Below are 16,983 nucleotides of genomic sequence, written 5' to 3' on the forward strand. Positions count from 1 at the left end.
GTGTACATAACCTCTGGGTATTCTTTTCCCTGATGAAGTATTGGGGGATAGCTTCCCAGAATGTACTGATATTTATTTAGGTCCACAGACTGTGTCTACAGTGTGTGTAGACACGACTCAACAGTATTTGTTGAATTGGGTCAAATGAGCTACCAAAAAAACAAACCAAGCCAAAACTCCATAAACAGTTGCACTTGTAAGGTGGGCTTTTTCAGAAGCATTAAATGGTGACCTAAATCTGCTCCCAGTGAAGCTGACTTTAACAGAAGCAAAGTTAGCCTGTTGCTGAGTGCTTTTAAAAATCTCACTTGTAGTGTATATAGGGAGTAAACTTAAAGCCAGTTTGTTTCAACCTTACATTATTTCATTTACTGTGGGATGCTTTTTGGAGACATTTTTGTCATTCATTTGCTTTGTGTAATTTATATTGTATTGGTATTAGTTACCTGGTCCAAATCACATAACAAGCAGTGATACTGATAATAGGATAGATATTCTAAAATTCAGTAAAATAAATAATGATAGTCGCCTGCAGTTTGGTCTTTAAAGACATGCATCAAATTAACAAATGCCAGTGGGGTAATTTGGAATAGGATTGTGAAAGCTTTCAGGAAGGTATCTTCACTCAGAAAATTGGTCCTCAAGGACTCAATTACAGATAAAAAACGCAGAGTAGTTTTAAAAGGCAATATAGACATCTAGAAAACTCATGTTCAAAGTTGGGGTCAACAACTAATTAACACAAGTGGGAGTTAAACAGGTTCAATGGACCCTTTGGTTTTTGATCAGACACAATGATGGTCTCTCAGTGTGGTAGGGGTGCTGTGACGTTTAACCTTTTCAATTTACATTGTTTTGTTTTCTTATAGCAGAACTTGATACTTCGTATTTTAATACATTTGGTGGTTGGGTTGAGCCAAACAAAAGGTGATTGACTTTTTGTCATTTTTCTAGTAGGCCCTTTTTAAAAGGGGCAATGTCAAGTTTAAAAATGCATTTAATAAATCAAATCCCCTTACCTGTATCACTAATACAATAGGACCAAGATTATAACAATATCTTGAACAACCAAAGCCTTCAAATTATTGGGGAAATATCAAACCACAGACTTGAAAGAATTTCTGGGGAAAGATTTCAGAGTAACAGCCGTGTTAGTCTGTATTCGCAAAAAGAAAAGGAGGACTTGTGGCACCTTAGAGACTAACCAATTTATTAGAGCATAAGCTTTCGTGAGCTACAGCTCACTTCTTCAGATGCATATCGTGGAAACTGCAGCAGGCTTTATATATACACAGAGAATATGAAACAATACCTATTCCCACCCCACTGTCCTGCTGGTAATAGCTTATCTAAAGTGATTTCCAGCACAAATCCAGGTTTTCTCACCCTCCACCCCCCCACACAAATTCACTCTCCTGCTGGTGATAGCCCATCCAAAGTGATAACTCTTTACACAATGTGCATGACAATTAAGCTGGGCTATTTCCTGCATAAATCCAGGTTCTCACATCCCCCCCACCCCCATACACACACAAACTCACTCTCCTGCTGGTAATAGCTCATCCAAACTGACCACTCTTCAAGTTAAAATCCAAGTTAAACCAGAACATCTGGGGGGGGGGGTAGGAAAAAACAAGAGGAAACAGGCTACCTTGCATAATGACTTAGCCACTCCAAGTCTCTATTTAAGCCTAAATTAATAGTATCCAATTTGCAAATGAATTCCAATTCAGCAGTTTCTCGCTGGAGTCTGGATTTGAAGTTTTTTTGTTTTAAGATAGCGACCTTCATGTCTGTGATCGCGTGACCAGAGAGATTGAAGTGTTCTCCGACTGGTTTATGAATGTTATAATTCTTGACATCTGATTTGTGTCCATTTATTCTTTTACGTAGAGACTGTCCAGTTTGACCAATGTACATGGCAGAGGGGCATTGCTGGCACATGATGGCATATATCACATTGGTGGATGTGCAGGTGAACGAGCCTCTGATAGTGTGGCTGATGTTATTACATATCTATTCAGGGGACACCATCACAGGGCCTAATAACATCAGCCACACTATCAGAGGCTCGTTCACCTGCACATCCACCAATGTGATCTATGCCATCATGTGCCAGCAATGCCCCTCTGCCATGTACATTGGTCAAACTGGACAGTCTCTACGTAAAAGAATAAATGGACACAAATCAGATGTCAAGAATTATAACATTCATAAACCAGTCGGAGAACACTTCAATCTCTCTGGTCACGCGATCACAGACATGAAGGTCGCTATCTTAAAACAAAAAAACTTCAAATCCAGACTCCAGCGAGAAACTGCTGAATTGGAATTCATTTGCAAATTGGATACTATTAATTTAGGCTTAAATAGAGACTTGGAGTGGCTAAGTCATTATGCAAGGTAGCCTGTTTCCTCTTGTTTTTTCCTACCCCCCCCCCCCCCCCAGATGTTCTGGTTTAACTTGGATTTTAACTTGAAGAGTGGTCAGTTTGGATGAGCTATTACCAGCAGGAGAGTGAGTTTGTGTGTGTATGGGGGTGGGGGGGATGTGAGAACCTGGATTTATGCAGGAAATAGCCCAGCTTAATTGTCATGCACATTGTGTAAAGAGTTATCACTTTGGATGGGCTATCACCAGCAGGAGAGTGAATTTGTGTGGGGGGGTGGAGGGTGAGAAAACCTGGATTTGTGCTGGAAATCACTTTAGATAAGCTATTACCAGCAGGACAGTGGGGTGGGAATAGGTATTGTTTCATATTCTCTGTGTATATATAAAGCCTGCTGCAGTTTCCACGATATGCATCTGAAGAAGTGAGCTGTAGCTCACGAAAGCTTATGCTCTAATAAATTGGTTAGTCTCTAAGGTGCCACAAGTCCTCCTTTTCTTTCTGGGGAAAGTAGTCGAGGAAGAGGAATCTAAGTAAGGTAAAGGGAGGCGAGAGTGGACTAGACTTCAGTTAAAGAAATGAACTTAATCCATTAATATTTACTTACCATTTACATTGCAGTAGTACCCATAGGCTTCAATCAGAATCAAGGCCCCATTGTAGTAGATGCTGTAGAGACACCCAATAAGATATAGTCATTGCCCCAAAGAACTTAAAATCTAAGAAGACAAGCAACATAAGAACCAAGTATGGAGAAAGGACTATAATCAGTAGGGTTGCCAACTTTGTAATCGCACAAAACCAAACACCCTACCCCTGCACCTTCCCTGAGGCCCCGCCCCCTGCTCACTACATTCCCTTTCCCTTGGTAGCTTGCTCTCCCCAACCCTCATTCACTTTCATTGGGTTGTGGTATGGGAGGGGGTGAGGGCTCTAACTGGGGGTGCAGTTAGAGTGGTGTGGGGTGGGGCCAGAGATGAGGGACTCAGGGTGCGGGAAGGGGCTCCGGACTGGGGCAGGGAGTTGGGGTGCAGGAGGGGGTGAGGGCTTCAGCTGGGGTGTGGGTTCTAGGGTGGAGCTGGGGATGAGGGATTTGGGGTGCAGGAGGGGGGCTCCAGGCTGGGGGGTTGGGACCAACGGATTCGGAATATGGGAGGAGGCTGTGGGTTGAGGGAGGAGGTTGGAGTGTGGGATAGGGTACAAGCTGGGGGTGTTGGCTCTGGGTTGGGGCCGGGGATGAAGGGTTTGGGGTGCAGGAGGGGGCTCCAGGCTGGGGGTGGGGCGGAGGGATTTAGAGTCCGGGAGTGGGCTGTGGGTTGAGGCAGGAGGTTAGGGTGCAGGAGGGGGTATGGGCTCTGGACTGGGAATGAGGGATTCAAGGTGTAGAAGGGGGCTCTGGGCTGGGGCAGGGGTTGGAGTGCGGGCTTACCTCGAGTGGCTCCCAGTCAGTGGCGCAGCGGGGCTAAGGCAGGCTTTCTGCCTGTCCTGGCACTGCACTGCGCCTGGAAGCGGCCAGCAGCAGGTCCAGCTCCTAGACAGGGGGCCAGGAGGCTCTGCATGCTGCTGTCGCCCGTAGCCGCCCCCCCCCAGCTCCTATTGGCCGTGGTTCCCAGCCAATGGGCATGTGGAGCTGGTGCTCAGGGCGGGGGCAGCATGCGGAGCTCTGTGTCTCCCCCCACCTAGGAGCCGGATCTGCTGCTGGCTGCTTCCGGGGTGTAGCACGGAGCCAGGACAGGTAGGGACTAGCCTGTCTTAGCACCGCCAACCGGACTTTTAACGGCCTGGTCGGCGGTGGTGACCAGAGCCGCCAGGGTCCCTTTTCAACCGGGCATTCCAGTTGAAAACTGGACACCTGGTAACCCTAATAATCAGAGGTATACAATTTTACATACACATCTGTAGATTTACAGTTGTTCTTTTAGATGTCCTTAGTTAAAGCATTTTTGCTTAGCCTGATCAATTTAGCTAAAGATTTTTACTTACATTGCTTCTCTCCCCAAGGATGCTTCTCACTGAATTATCCAATACTCACTTTTCTGGAATTTACTGTTACCTGAACCAGAGTCAGTTCTCCTGATTGCAGCAGGAGATATGACCCTGTTGAGATACTGAAAAAAGGGGCTTTCAGATAAGTGAGTTTCATACATTTGACATTGCAATTTAAGGATTGGGAGGTAGCTCTCTCAGGGATGGAAAAACTGCCTATGCAGTGATCTAGTCCTGAAAGGTCTGGGTGTTACACTGATCTGTCTGTGAAATTGTTGGTTATCAGCTGTATTATTTGGAGTACAGTAATTCCTCACATAATGTTGTAGTTATAAAAATACGACTTTAAGTGAAACGATGTTAAGCAAATCCAATGTCCCCATAAGAATTAATGTAAATGGGGGGGTTACGTTCCAGGGAAATTTTTTTTCACCAAACAAAAGACTTACACAGGCACACAGACAGTATAAGTTTTAAACAAACAATTTAATACTGTACACAGGAATGATGATTGTGAAGCTTGGTTGAGATGTTGAAGTCAGGGGGTGGAAGAGGGTGGGACATTTCCCAGGGAATGCCTTGCTGCTAAATGATGAACTAGAACAGCCGAGCCCTCAAGGGTTAACACGGGGTGGGCAAACTTTTTGGCCCGAGGGCTACATCGGGGTTGCGAAACAGTATGGAGGGCTGGGTAGAGAAGGCTGTGCCTCCCCAAACAGACTGGTCCCCGCCTCCTATCTGCCCCTTTCCACTTTTCACCCCCTGACTGCCCCCCTCAGAACTCCCAACCCATCCAACCCCCCTGCTCCTTGTCCCCTGACTGCCCCCTCCTGGGACCCCTTCCCCTAACCGCCTCCTGTGACCCCCCCATCCATCCTGCCCCCCGCTCCCTGTCCCCTGACTGCCCCCTCCTGGGACCCCTGTCCACACCCCCGCCCCCTGACAGCCTCCCCAGGACTCCCACCCCATATCCAACTGCCCTCTGCTCCTCGTCCCCTGACTGCCCCGCCCCCTGTCCACACCCCCGCCTCCGACAGCCTCCCCAGGACTCCCACCCCCCATGCTCTCTGCCCCATGACAAGCCCCCTGGGACTCCACTCCCAACCCTTCCTGTTCCCCATCCCCTGACTGGCCCACCTCCACCCCATCCAACTGCTCCCTGACTGCCCCCAGGGACCCCCTGCTCCCTTACCCCCCCCACCCCCTTGCCATGCTGTTCAGAGCAGCAGGAGCTCGCAGCCCTGCCGCAGCCAGCTGCGCTCCCTGCTCTGCCCGGTAGGAGTGGCGGTGCTGCAGGGGAGGGGCCGGAGGCTAGCCTCCCTGGCCGGGAGCTCAGGGGCCAGGCAGGACGGTCCCACAGGCCATAGTTTGTCCACCTCTGGGTTAACAAGTTGTTAATGTAGCCTCACACTCTACAAGGCAGCACAAATGGAGGGAGGGGAGACAGCATGGCAGACAGAGAGAGATGAGCATGGCCCCTTTAAATACGCTGACTCCACTCTGAGTACATTGCCTTTTTAAGTAGATCAGCAAGTTGAGACAGCCCCTGCTGCCCTCCGTCCTGAGCCCTGTCATTTCCCCCCTCTGCTCTATGGAGATGAGGCAAGCGGGGGGCAGGAGCAGGGGTGGGGTACACCCTGACATTAGCACTCCTCTTCTCCCCCATCCCCGCACAGCAAGCAGGAGGCTCCCGGGAGCAGCTCCAAGGCAGAGGCCAGAAGCGGCACATGGCAGTGCAGGGAGGGACAGATGAACTGCCCAGCAATTGATAGCCTGCTGGGCGGCTGCTGCACAGGGCACTTAGGGGAGCAGGGAGCTGATAGGGGGGCTGTTGGTCCACCCTGGTTCCAAGCCCCCACCAGCTAGTTCCAACGGGCTGCTCTTTCTTCAAGCAGCGGATAAAGCAGGCAGCTGCCAAACAATGTTATAAGGGAGCATTGCACAACTTTAAACGAGCACGTTCTCTAATTGATAAGCAACGTAACCATGAAACAACTTTAAACAGGACGACTTTAAGTGAGGAGTTACTGTATTGCTAATGTAGGAAAAGAATGGAGAAAAACTACCAGTCCTCCTTGCTTCCAATGCTGGATTTGCTACCATCAAAAGTGAATACATGGCAAATAAGTGGATAGCCTGAGATTACTTCCTTGTGTCAGTGAGTGTTCAACGTGGAGACGTGTCACTGAGTGGCTCCTTTCTGTGAAGGAGTATAATCCCGGATTTAGGGGGAGGTTCTTTGCTCTACAGCTCTGCACCTTACCATTCTTCATTGTCCTGGTAAGCAAAATTAGAGGCAGATTATCTTTCCTGTTTGAATTATGGGTTTGACAAACTAGCAGAAAGGGTGTGACAGAGTCCTGAAATACTTCTGAGAGCTCATTTTTATTTGCCCTACTTAGTTGCCCTTTTTTTGTTTTCTTTTCCTATTCTGTGTTCTTTTGTAACTATTTGCTTCCAGCTGCTCAATTTGTCAGGACTGTGTTTAGATTTAAAATGGATGCTGACGACAGTTATGGCATAAAGCCCCTCCCAGAGAGCAGAGTGAGAGCTTTCTCTCTATAGCTTTGACCTTAAGAACTGCACTCTGAAATTAATACTAGGAAAGGAAGGAATTGGAGAGAGGCAATCCTGGCACCTAATTTAGGCTGAAGAAAGCCTCTCTTGTTGTATCCGACTGTTTTTATCTGTTTCCTCACACCTCTTACTATATTCATATTTAAAACAACACAAAATGTGTCACACCTGTAACTAGACTACAGAGCTGGATTTTATCATCTTTCACTGTCCACCAATGTATTCCATTGTGACACAAAAATTTGAAGTGACTTATGCTCTCAGTAAGCGTAGTGATCTAACAGTATGCGTCTCAAGAAATATCTTTTAGAGAACTCCAATTATAGGCAAGTAATGTATCTATATACTGTTTATGCTGAGTGATGCGATGAAGATTTCTGTCCTAATCCGAGGCTCTAGCTGGGTAAAAAGACACACTCACTTTTTCCACATAAAAAATCATGCCACTTAACAAGTGGATTTTTTCCTCCTTCTGATTCCGACAATTTCTGCATCAATAATGCAACTAAGCAAGGGAGAAGAAGCACATTTGCAAATATCTGAATTCCCAACATATTTTGCATGCATTCTCATCCTCTGCGGCGCCTCCATGCACTTGCATTATGAAGGATATGTTTCTCTTTGATGCGTGCTTATGGATAGCTTGTAGAATGTTCTGGGAATAGTGTAAATTCATTAATTTCTGCTGCACAGGATGCTTGTTTTTGAATAGAGTTGTCTGACATTTTCGTACCAGACCACTTATTTGACCAATTTGGTCAGGTTTTTTTTTTTTTTTTCAAGGATTAATGGACAATTTTTCTGTGGGTGAATTTTACAAATTCAGTTGGTTGTTGCTAATAATTGATCAAACAATTCGGGTGAACAAATTTTGTTTGGGTTATTTGCAAACTTTTTGTTGTCAGTTACATGGTATTGTTTCTGCTCTCTGATTGGATGACTGATTTTTTTGAAAATAGCCAATAGCAAATAATCTTATGCAAACACGGGTATTCAAATGGAGAGTAGCCCCCTCTAGCCATTTGTGTGAACAAAAAATCATTTGTAAGTAGTGAATAAAAAGGGGTAGGAACATGGCTGGAGTGAGCAGCTATTTGGATATCAAACACATGCTTGCGAATACTGTTTTGCAGTATTCTTCTACCTCTGGATGAGATAATTTATTTCTCAATAATTATTACTGAGTTTTGTGGCTTTAAAAACATTCATTTAGAGAACAGGGAATAGTCTTTTTTTTTTTTCTTTTTTTTTTAAAGATACATTAAGGCTGGTAGACTAAAAAAGTAATCTTCCTCAACACCAGTCTGCTCTTGAATGTCCTACCTGCAGGATTTTTACAACATATTTCTTCAAATGTTTGCATGCAGCTAAAATAAGCTGACTTTCTCAGTTTTCTAAGTTACTGTACAACTTGGTAAATTTAACAGCTTTGCATGTTCTTCCAAATGTGCACACTTATATCGACTAATGTGATGTACATGTATCCTTTACCACTTCCAACCCCAATTAAACATTCAAGATGAATGTTCTACAGTCAAACCAAGGATTTTTTTGTTTTAGTGCTTACAAAAGGTGCTACATAAATATCACAGAAAACTGAAGTCTTTTATTGCTAGAACAGATTTGGCATGGGCAATAACATGCCAACATCTAAGAACCTGACTCTGGAGAAATATATCAAAAGGCATGGTCCAACGATAGGCTCCTTCGGGATGGACCCTTGTGTCTGTGTGGATTTCCACTGAATGTGGATGCAAGTGTCCAGGGCCTAATGGCATAAGACAGTTCATTGTCCATAGTCATTTATTCATAAGTTCTGTACCTGCAGAAGGATAACAATTGCAAGGGTAATTTTTATGCTGTGGACACCTGTCTACTAGCAACAGGCTGATAGGAAAACTAATTCTTCTTGTTATTACCACTCCCAATCACTGCTGATTTAGTCTGTATATAAATTCTGAGGTGAAAACTTTAGTGTCTCTTAGTGATCCCCTGAGCCATCTGGTCCCACAACTGATACTGTTTTTTTTTTTAATCTGTGTTTTATTCTGTTAGCACATCTATTTTTAAATATTAAAACTTATCCTTTTATTTGTCTCTACATTTCTTTTTCAGCATCATCTTCCTGTGACTGGAGGCAGCAGACAGGAGAACTTCCCTACATCAATGCACTGCCAATGGTAAATACAATTTTAACTGCCTACAAAAAAGTGGTACGATTCTTTCTTCCAGTGCCATTGTAAGTCAATCTTATATTGTAAATAATGTTTTTGAAAGTCTTAGGCCATGTCTCTACTACAAAATTATAAGAACCTAACTTGCGTAAGCGTACAGCCACTGCAGTTATTAAATCGCTTGTTTGTATGCAGCATTTGGCTCCTTGTGTGGGATGTGCGCGTGCTCAACAGGAACATTTGCATAGATTGCATTGTCAGTTTTGGACATTGTGGGACAGCTCCTGAAAGCTAGTAACAGTTGACGTAAGCAACACAGTGTCTACACTGACACTGTCGACCTAATTACATCAACTGTGGTGCTACGCCACTCGGGGAGGTGGTGTTACTAAATAGGTGTAGAGAGATACTTACATTGGCGGGAGCCAAATTTAAGTGAAGACACTTCTGCAGCTAGGTTAATGCTAAGCATCTTACATCTGACCTAGCCCTGTAGTGTAGACCAGGTCTTACTTTTAGAAAGCAAGTAGAATTTTCTGCAGCAAAAACCAAAGCTTTATACCAGTTGACAAAGGAATTTACAAGTATTTCCAGATTTCATCCTGTGGGCAAATATAGCAACATATTTAGTTTCAACCAATAGTTTAATTCTGACCAAGAGCATGGGCAAATGGTTGATTTGGCTAGATATTCTACTACCCCCAGTAGCATGCTTTTGCAATTTCATTTCAATACTAACAGCTTCTTTTGTTAAAAAGTTATGCAGTGCCAGCAGTTTCTTGTTTCAACATATTTGCCAGCATAAAACTAGTGAAGTTACTCTTTGCTCACAGAAATGGGCAAGCCTGATGTAATCTTTTCTCACTCCCTCTGTGTAATGTTAATAAGCATTGTAGATTATTGCAAGTTTAAAATTGCAGACTGTTTTAAAGTTATTGTTGCTTTTGTAGTGGTTGAGCAGATAGAGAGCAGAAGTGAGGGCTGGGGGAGTAAGTCACAGAAGCGAGGACCAGGGAAAGGTTTCAAATTATTGCCTCTATCTCTGGTCAGCTCCCTGTGTGATTGCTTTCCTTGTAATTTTGATGTCCTCTCTTGTCACAGTGCAGCAGTTTTAAAATCATAACCTGTAGCTCTAATCTGAAAAGTGACAAATATGCTTGGTTCACAAATAAAAAAGATGTTTGGTTGGTTAGGTGGTTTTTTTTTTTTTTTTTTAACTGAGAACCCTGAAAATTCCCCCTGGGTTCTGAGAGGTGAACTGGGTCCTTCGTTTTATATAAGCATGAGTATTAAAAGATATGCAAATCAATTACAGCCTTAGTTAAAGTTTCACAACCTCACTGCCTTCATCTTGTGCTCTAAGTAACCCCAAAAAAAGGCAGTGGGTTTGTATAGATGTAACTCATTTGTCCTGATATTGAATTTAGTAAACTACTCTGATGATGCATAAGACGGAAAAGCTGCATTGGCTGGACAAGACAACCAGGAGTGAAACATAATGCAATATTACCTTGTCATTAAAGGGAGCAAATATAACTCCGAGAAAATCACCTCTGTGCAGTGGACCTATGCCTGGGGTGGGCAACATACGGCCTGCGGGCCAGATCCAGCCCGTCTAACATTTGTCTAGCCCGCCAGGCTCTTTGGCTGCCCCCTTTTGATCTCCGGACTGCTAAAAGTCCCGCGGCACAGCGGGGTGCTCAGGCAGGCTGCCTGCTTGCTGTGGCCCCACACCGCTCCCAGAAGTGGCCGGCTGCTGCTGGTGTGTCTCTGCATGCCCCTGGTGTGGGTGGGGAGATGGCTGTACACGCTGCCCCCACTCCCAGTACCATCCTCACAGCTCCCATTGGCCAGAAACCGGCCAATGGGAGCTGAGGGGGCAGTACTTCACAGGCAGCGCATGGAGACTCGCTATCCCCCTCCCACCAAGGGACATGCAGAGATGTGTCAGCAGCAGCCGGCTGTAGTCACTTCCGGGAGCGGCATGGTGCCATGGCATGCAGGCAGCCTGCGTGAGCCCTGCTGCGCCGCTGGCTGGGAGCCATCTGTGATAAGCGCCTCCTGGCCAGAGCCTGAACCACGCACCCCTTCCCGCACTCCAATCTCCTGCCACAGGTCAAAACATCCTCATGCACCAAACTCCCTCCCAGAGCCCAAAACCTTCACCCTTTCCTGTACCCCAACGCTCTGCACAAGCCCAGAGCTCTCTCCTTTGCCCAAACTCCCTTCCAGACCCTGCATCCCCTCCATTAGTATAGTAGAAAAGTGCGGGCCATGACTATGTATCAAAATTTGTGGAGTGGCCCCCCTGAGAAAATTATTGCCCACTCCTGACCTATGCAAACCCTATGCACCACTTAAGTCTCAGCTAAGCCCTTAAAATGGGGTATGTGTGTTTCATAGGTAATATGCTGGCCCAGTGATGAATTTCACCCACAGGGAGCAGATCTGTTGAGTTATGGAGATGCCATTTTCATCCATTCACTTTTCAGGGTAGAATGGCATTCACTGTCCAAAAGCGTGAGACTAGCTGTACCCTCAGATCTTTCTATTCGCTCCAAAATTTTATTGCTAATCTCAGCTACTTTCCAACAGAAAGCAATATTGCTTTCTTTTTATTTCAGAACATCTTTTTAGCCAAGATTTGAAATATAGTTCTGTGTTATTGCTTCCCTTAAAAACATGACTCATTCTGTATTAAGCTAGTCTTAATACTTCATTAAATTTTAAAATACTGAGAAGATCTGTATTTGAAATCTTGTTGCATTCAGTCCTAATTTTCCATCCCCACAAAGTATATCAAACACAGAATTGTACAGTCTCAAGGGCGTGCTATTTGGTTCAGTAATAATAAAAGATACTTAACTGCTACGTGGAGCATCAAGAAATGGTCTTCAGTACTTTCATAAGAGCTGCTATCACTACAGAGATGAGACATATTTTACTTTCAACTATTTCAGAACAGTTACTTATCTTTTCATTAGAATTATACCCAAATACTAAGAAAGTTAAAAGACAGGTCAGACAAGTTTTCCATCTTCCCAAAGGTGGGTATTACTATATGAGTTATTTTCCTTGTGGACTCTGTAGATAAAATGGTGACAGTAGGTGACCTGAAAGGAATTTTTATTTTCCCCCCAAACACCTCTATCTTGGGTTGTGGAATTAGGGTTCAATTCTGCAAAGTACTAAGTGCCAAACGCTCAGTGCAGCAAAGCACTTAAGCTGAAATACATCTCTAATATTGAGCATGTATTTAGTCACACTCAAGTTCATGGCACTACTCAGATATTGATAGTATTGCACAAGCTTAAGTACTTGGCTTGATCGGGATCCTTGTACTCAGTATCTTTGTAGGATTGAGTCCCAAGTGTGTCTGATCCTTCTATTCAATGATCCAGCAACACTTGTTTTGTGGTTTGTTTTGTTTGTTTTTTTGTAGTGTCAGTGGCCTTTCAGGATTCTCAGTCAGAAAGAAGAGTATAAAACACACAAATCTCATAATTTCTCTAATTTGCACCTTTCTAATTTTAAACCTGATTTAATGTACACTCTGTGCAAAAGTAAGTAACTATGTTAACAGCATGTAAATAAGTAAGTTAAGATGCATTTTCCTTAAGAAAAATTTTGAAATTGAATTAATGGGCATTACATCATTTTACAGTATTTCACTGTAGCGAAGCAAAAATTACAGTATCGCTGTAGTCTTCAGATATATACTCCCCACTCAACTGTAATGTTTCTGAGAACCTTTGGAGAAAACCATGAATGAGGTGGCTCAATTTAACAAATAATTCCCACTAAGTGAAGGGAGTTGAGTCTGTATTACTACTTATCCATAGAGCCCAAAACTTCACAGCCCCACTTTGAGGAAGTGAAGTAGGTACATATTTACTCAAGGTCTCACATAGTTCGTGGCTGTGTCAAGAATAAAATTCAAGACTCCTAGTCCCCTCTTTAATCACTAGATCATATGGGTTTGTCAATAAAAGATCATAATAAACTAACTTTTCTTTTTTCTCTTTGATAGGCTACCCATCTTACTTGAGAAAGGAAATGCAGTGTTCAAAGTGCATCTTGACTTTAAATTAAACATTTGGTATAGTTCCAAATTACATTCACATAGGGAAATTGGAGAACTCTAAAAAATTATAATTGTGTAAGGTGTTTGCAATTAGCTTTATAAAAATCAGATACCAAAGGTAATTTAGTAATAGTTCTCTTTGAATTTGGGAGGTCTTGAATGAGCTCCCATAGGAGTTTTTGTTGTTAGTACCACCAATAAACTTAAGAATTATTACTTATTAATATTTCCATTGTGTGGTGTGGAGAGTACACTAATCAAATCTGAAGCCAGTATGAAGGCAACATAAGTACTTGGGAGACTATAACTGAAATACAGCATGACTCTGACAAAACGGAGAAATAGTCTAAAAGTCAAGAAAATGTGAGTCGGTGATTCACAAAGGAAGGAATAATCAAACTGAAAAATATAAAATGGGCGAATGCAGCAGGCCATAAATAAACTGGAGTTTATTGTAGGTGATCAACTGAATGAGTCAACAATGTGATGTGTTGCATAAAGGGCAAATGCTATGCTGGGTTTTATTAATAGAAATATCCTATGTAAAACAAATAAAAAATTTATTCTGCTTCATTTGCCACAGGTTATGCTTCAGTGGGACAATCTGTTTATTTTTTCAAGTGATGGTCCCTGTGTATTCCACTGAGGGTTATGTGCATGCACCATGTTCCTGGAGCCGGAGCTTTTAAAAGTAATAGCTTCCATTGGTCCATGCATACGACCTTGAATTGCCATTTGGTTTCACCTGAGGCGATAAAGAGTGGGATGGAGTGACCGCGACTTCAATTTCTTTTCACCACCACATCGTCTGAGTTGGAGCTTCTGCTTTTCTCTCATACTTGGTGATGCACTTTCCAAACTTTCCAGAAAAACTGTTTCTATTCTTGTACATAGCTGTCTGTACTGCTTGGGGAAAGCCCATGTCATGTCCAGGTGCAGTATCTGCTTCTCCTTCCCTGCCCCTACCCATGAAGGCCAGGGCCTACACCTTAAGAAGCACCTCATGGAGGTTGCCATGGGACCACAGTTGGATCCTGGCTGAAGACCAGCCCCCCTTCCCCTCCCCAGATACATTAGCCTGAGCGGTCCAGGATGCACCTCCCTCCACGGAGTCCCATTTGGGTTCTGCAGGTACCAGTGCTATGGACCCCGCGCTGGGGCCTAGCTATGAACCACAGAAGCATGTGTGTAAGCATGGCTGTAAGTCTTCTCCCAGATCCAAGAAAGATGCTGCACCGTCCATGATTTCTAGCCACAGAGAAGGGGCGCATTCCAAGGCCCACAAGAGTGAAAAGAAGTCACATTGTTCGCCAGATCTGCTGGTCCCAGTTCCCGAACCGTGCAGCCCTTCTGCATCGGCTCGGCTGGTGCATTGTGACTCATCAGTCCCAAGGCAGGCCCCCTTGCTGGCTCTGGTTCTGTTTGTGGACCGGGTGCCGTTAACGCCGGGGAGAATGGGATGAATAGTTTGCCCAGGAATGGTTGATGTCTCTGCCTGTTCTAGTCTATTCGCGTGCTAAGAGGGCCTCTTCTTCTGTGTTGGATCTGCTGCCCTCTGGTTGTGCTCCTACAGCACACGCCATTCCTTTGGCCCCGTCGGTGCCCCCATTTGTACAGGACTTTGGTTCCTCCAAGTCTGAGGATTCAGATACTAGATGTGGTCCACTGCTTCCATTCTGAAGGCATGACTAACAGAGGGTTCTGACACCACCGTGGCAGTATCCTCTCTTTCCTCAGCCCAGGAGCCACTGGTACCCAGCTCTATGGGTAGTTCTGCAGCAACAGCAGGATCAACCACGTTGGCTATATTGGAGCTTGCGTCCCCTATATGTGCCTTCAGAACCTTCTTGCTCAACCTGGAAGGAATCCCTTGTCTCACCATCGCATCCTTCATTGTTTGGAACCAGGACCGGATGATGTGCAAGTCAGCCCGGCTCCATCGGTACTGACGGATCCAGAGAGATTCCCGATGTCACCCCTGGATTTGGCTGTGTCATTGACTCCCTCTTCTCTACTGGATGACTTCTGTCAATTTCAGGAGCTGCTCAGGAGACTTGCTAAGGCTCTTCAGATTCCATTGGAGGAAGTGCAAGACAGTCAGCACCAACTACTAGACATCTTGCATGCATCAATACCTGCCAGAGTGGCCCTACCAATCAACAATGGCATTCTCCAACCAGCACGCACCATGTGGTATAGCCCAACCACATACGCTGCCACCCAAAGATAATGGTAAAGAGGTACTATGGGTAGCAAAGTCTCTTCCTCAGCCAACCTCCAGTTCCATATCTTGAACTACCTAGCACTGATGGCCAAATATAATTTTTTTTAAACTATGGGCAGATGCCGGATTTTGCAGATAAACTACCTCAGCAGGATCGTGCCTGCTTCTAAGCTATTTTGGAGGCGGGCAAGTTGGTCTCTAGGACATACTTCAGGCTGCAGTTTATTCTGCGGACGTGTTCTTGAGTACAGTGGTGACTGGAAGAGTCATGAGGAGAGAATATTGGTTACATTCCTCAGGTTTCTCTAGAGAAGTACAGAGCACAGTTGAGGACCTCCCTTTTGATGAATCACATCTCTTCAGGCAGAAGATCGTAGAATCCTAGAACTGGAAGGAACTTTGAGAGGTCATCTAGTCCAGTCCCCTGCACTCAAGGCAGGACTAAGTATTAATGGATGATTTCTTACAGTCACTGAAAGACTGTAGAGCCAACCTGCAATCCCATGGCATATATATGCCAGTGCTGAAACGAAAATTTTATCGCCCACACGATGCTATAGAACTCCCCAGTGCTACCACCAGCAAGCCCATGAACCTCCACAGAAGTGCCTGAAGGTCCACATATCTCATCCACATTGTCCACCAGTGCAGCCCTCTGCGCAGCATACCCAGTCTTTGCATAAGCAATATTTCTGAGTGCATCTAGAGCAGTCAACCACTTTATATCCCAACGCAGTTGCCAACCACCCCTTTTGGGGGCCGTCACAAACTTTTTACCAGCATGGAGCATAACAACAATGGACAAGTGGGTCCTGCATGTCATTTGACATCGCTAAATGATTGAGTTTGACACTACTTCCTCTATGCCCTGAGCCCGTATCAGGGATCACTCTCACAACAATATGCTTACCCTAGAGGTGGACTTCCTCCTGCAGAGAGGAGCAGTGGAACCAGTCGCTTCAGCCTTTCAGGGCACAGGGTTCTATTTCAAATATTTCCTGGTGCCCAAGAAGAAAGGGGGATGGAGGCAGATCTTGAATCTCCGACACCTCAACTTTTCCATTCACAAACTGACAATTAACTCTGGGGAAAGGGGAGAAAAGGGGAATGTTTGTGTTTCAGTAGCTTCTATATCAAATATGCTCTGTTTGCGACTAAAAAGATACTTTTCCTAACTCCAGCCTGGAGCCTCTTTCTCCAGGAGTCCAAAGTTCTGCTGCCTTGCAAAAAATTGGCAATAGAGGGTGCAGATTCCATACTCCAGAAATATTTGACTAGATACCACCAGAAGACCATGTCCACATACCTTACAAGGGCTTCTCCAGTGAATCTTAGGAGCTGGGCAGCTGTTGTAAGTGCTTTCCTGAGGTGCAGAGCTTCTCCCTTGACATATTAAGTGTGTATGAACCTGTGGAGAAACTGGAAATATCTGCATTATTTTTATGAATATTGTGCGTGCCTTTGTGTTCATGATGGATTACTTGCTACGGCGTTAGATCAAAAGGGGCTGTTGGGGAATCCAGCAGGAAGGACTATATGGTGGCGTAG

The 16,983-nt window shown here is 44.6% G+C and overlaps 1 protein-coding gene across 13 annotated transcripts in view; it reads left to right on the plus strand.

Annotated features, from left to right (window-relative positions):
* Nucleotides 1–16,983, plus strand: part of TBL1XR1 (TBL1X/Y related 1) — a 172,990-nt gene that overhangs the window by 58,158 nt on the left and 97,849 nt on the right. For all 13 annotated transcript variants that reach the window (XM_073359336.2, XM_073359338.2, XM_073359337.2 and 10 more), the window contains one exon: nucleotides 9,069–9,133. The gene's annotated coding sequence lies outside the window, so the exon portion shown is untranslated. The remainder of the gene's footprint in view (nucleotides 1–9,068; nucleotides 9,134–16,983) is intronic.

The sequence above is a fragment of the Lepidochelys kempii genome, chromosome 9 (genome assembly GCF_965140285.1).
Source record: "Lepidochelys kempii isolate rLepKem1 chromosome 9, rLepKem1.hap1, whole genome shotgun sequence".
Classification (NCBI taxonomy): Eukaryota; Metazoa; Chordata; order Testudines; family Cheloniidae; genus Lepidochelys; species Lepidochelys kempii.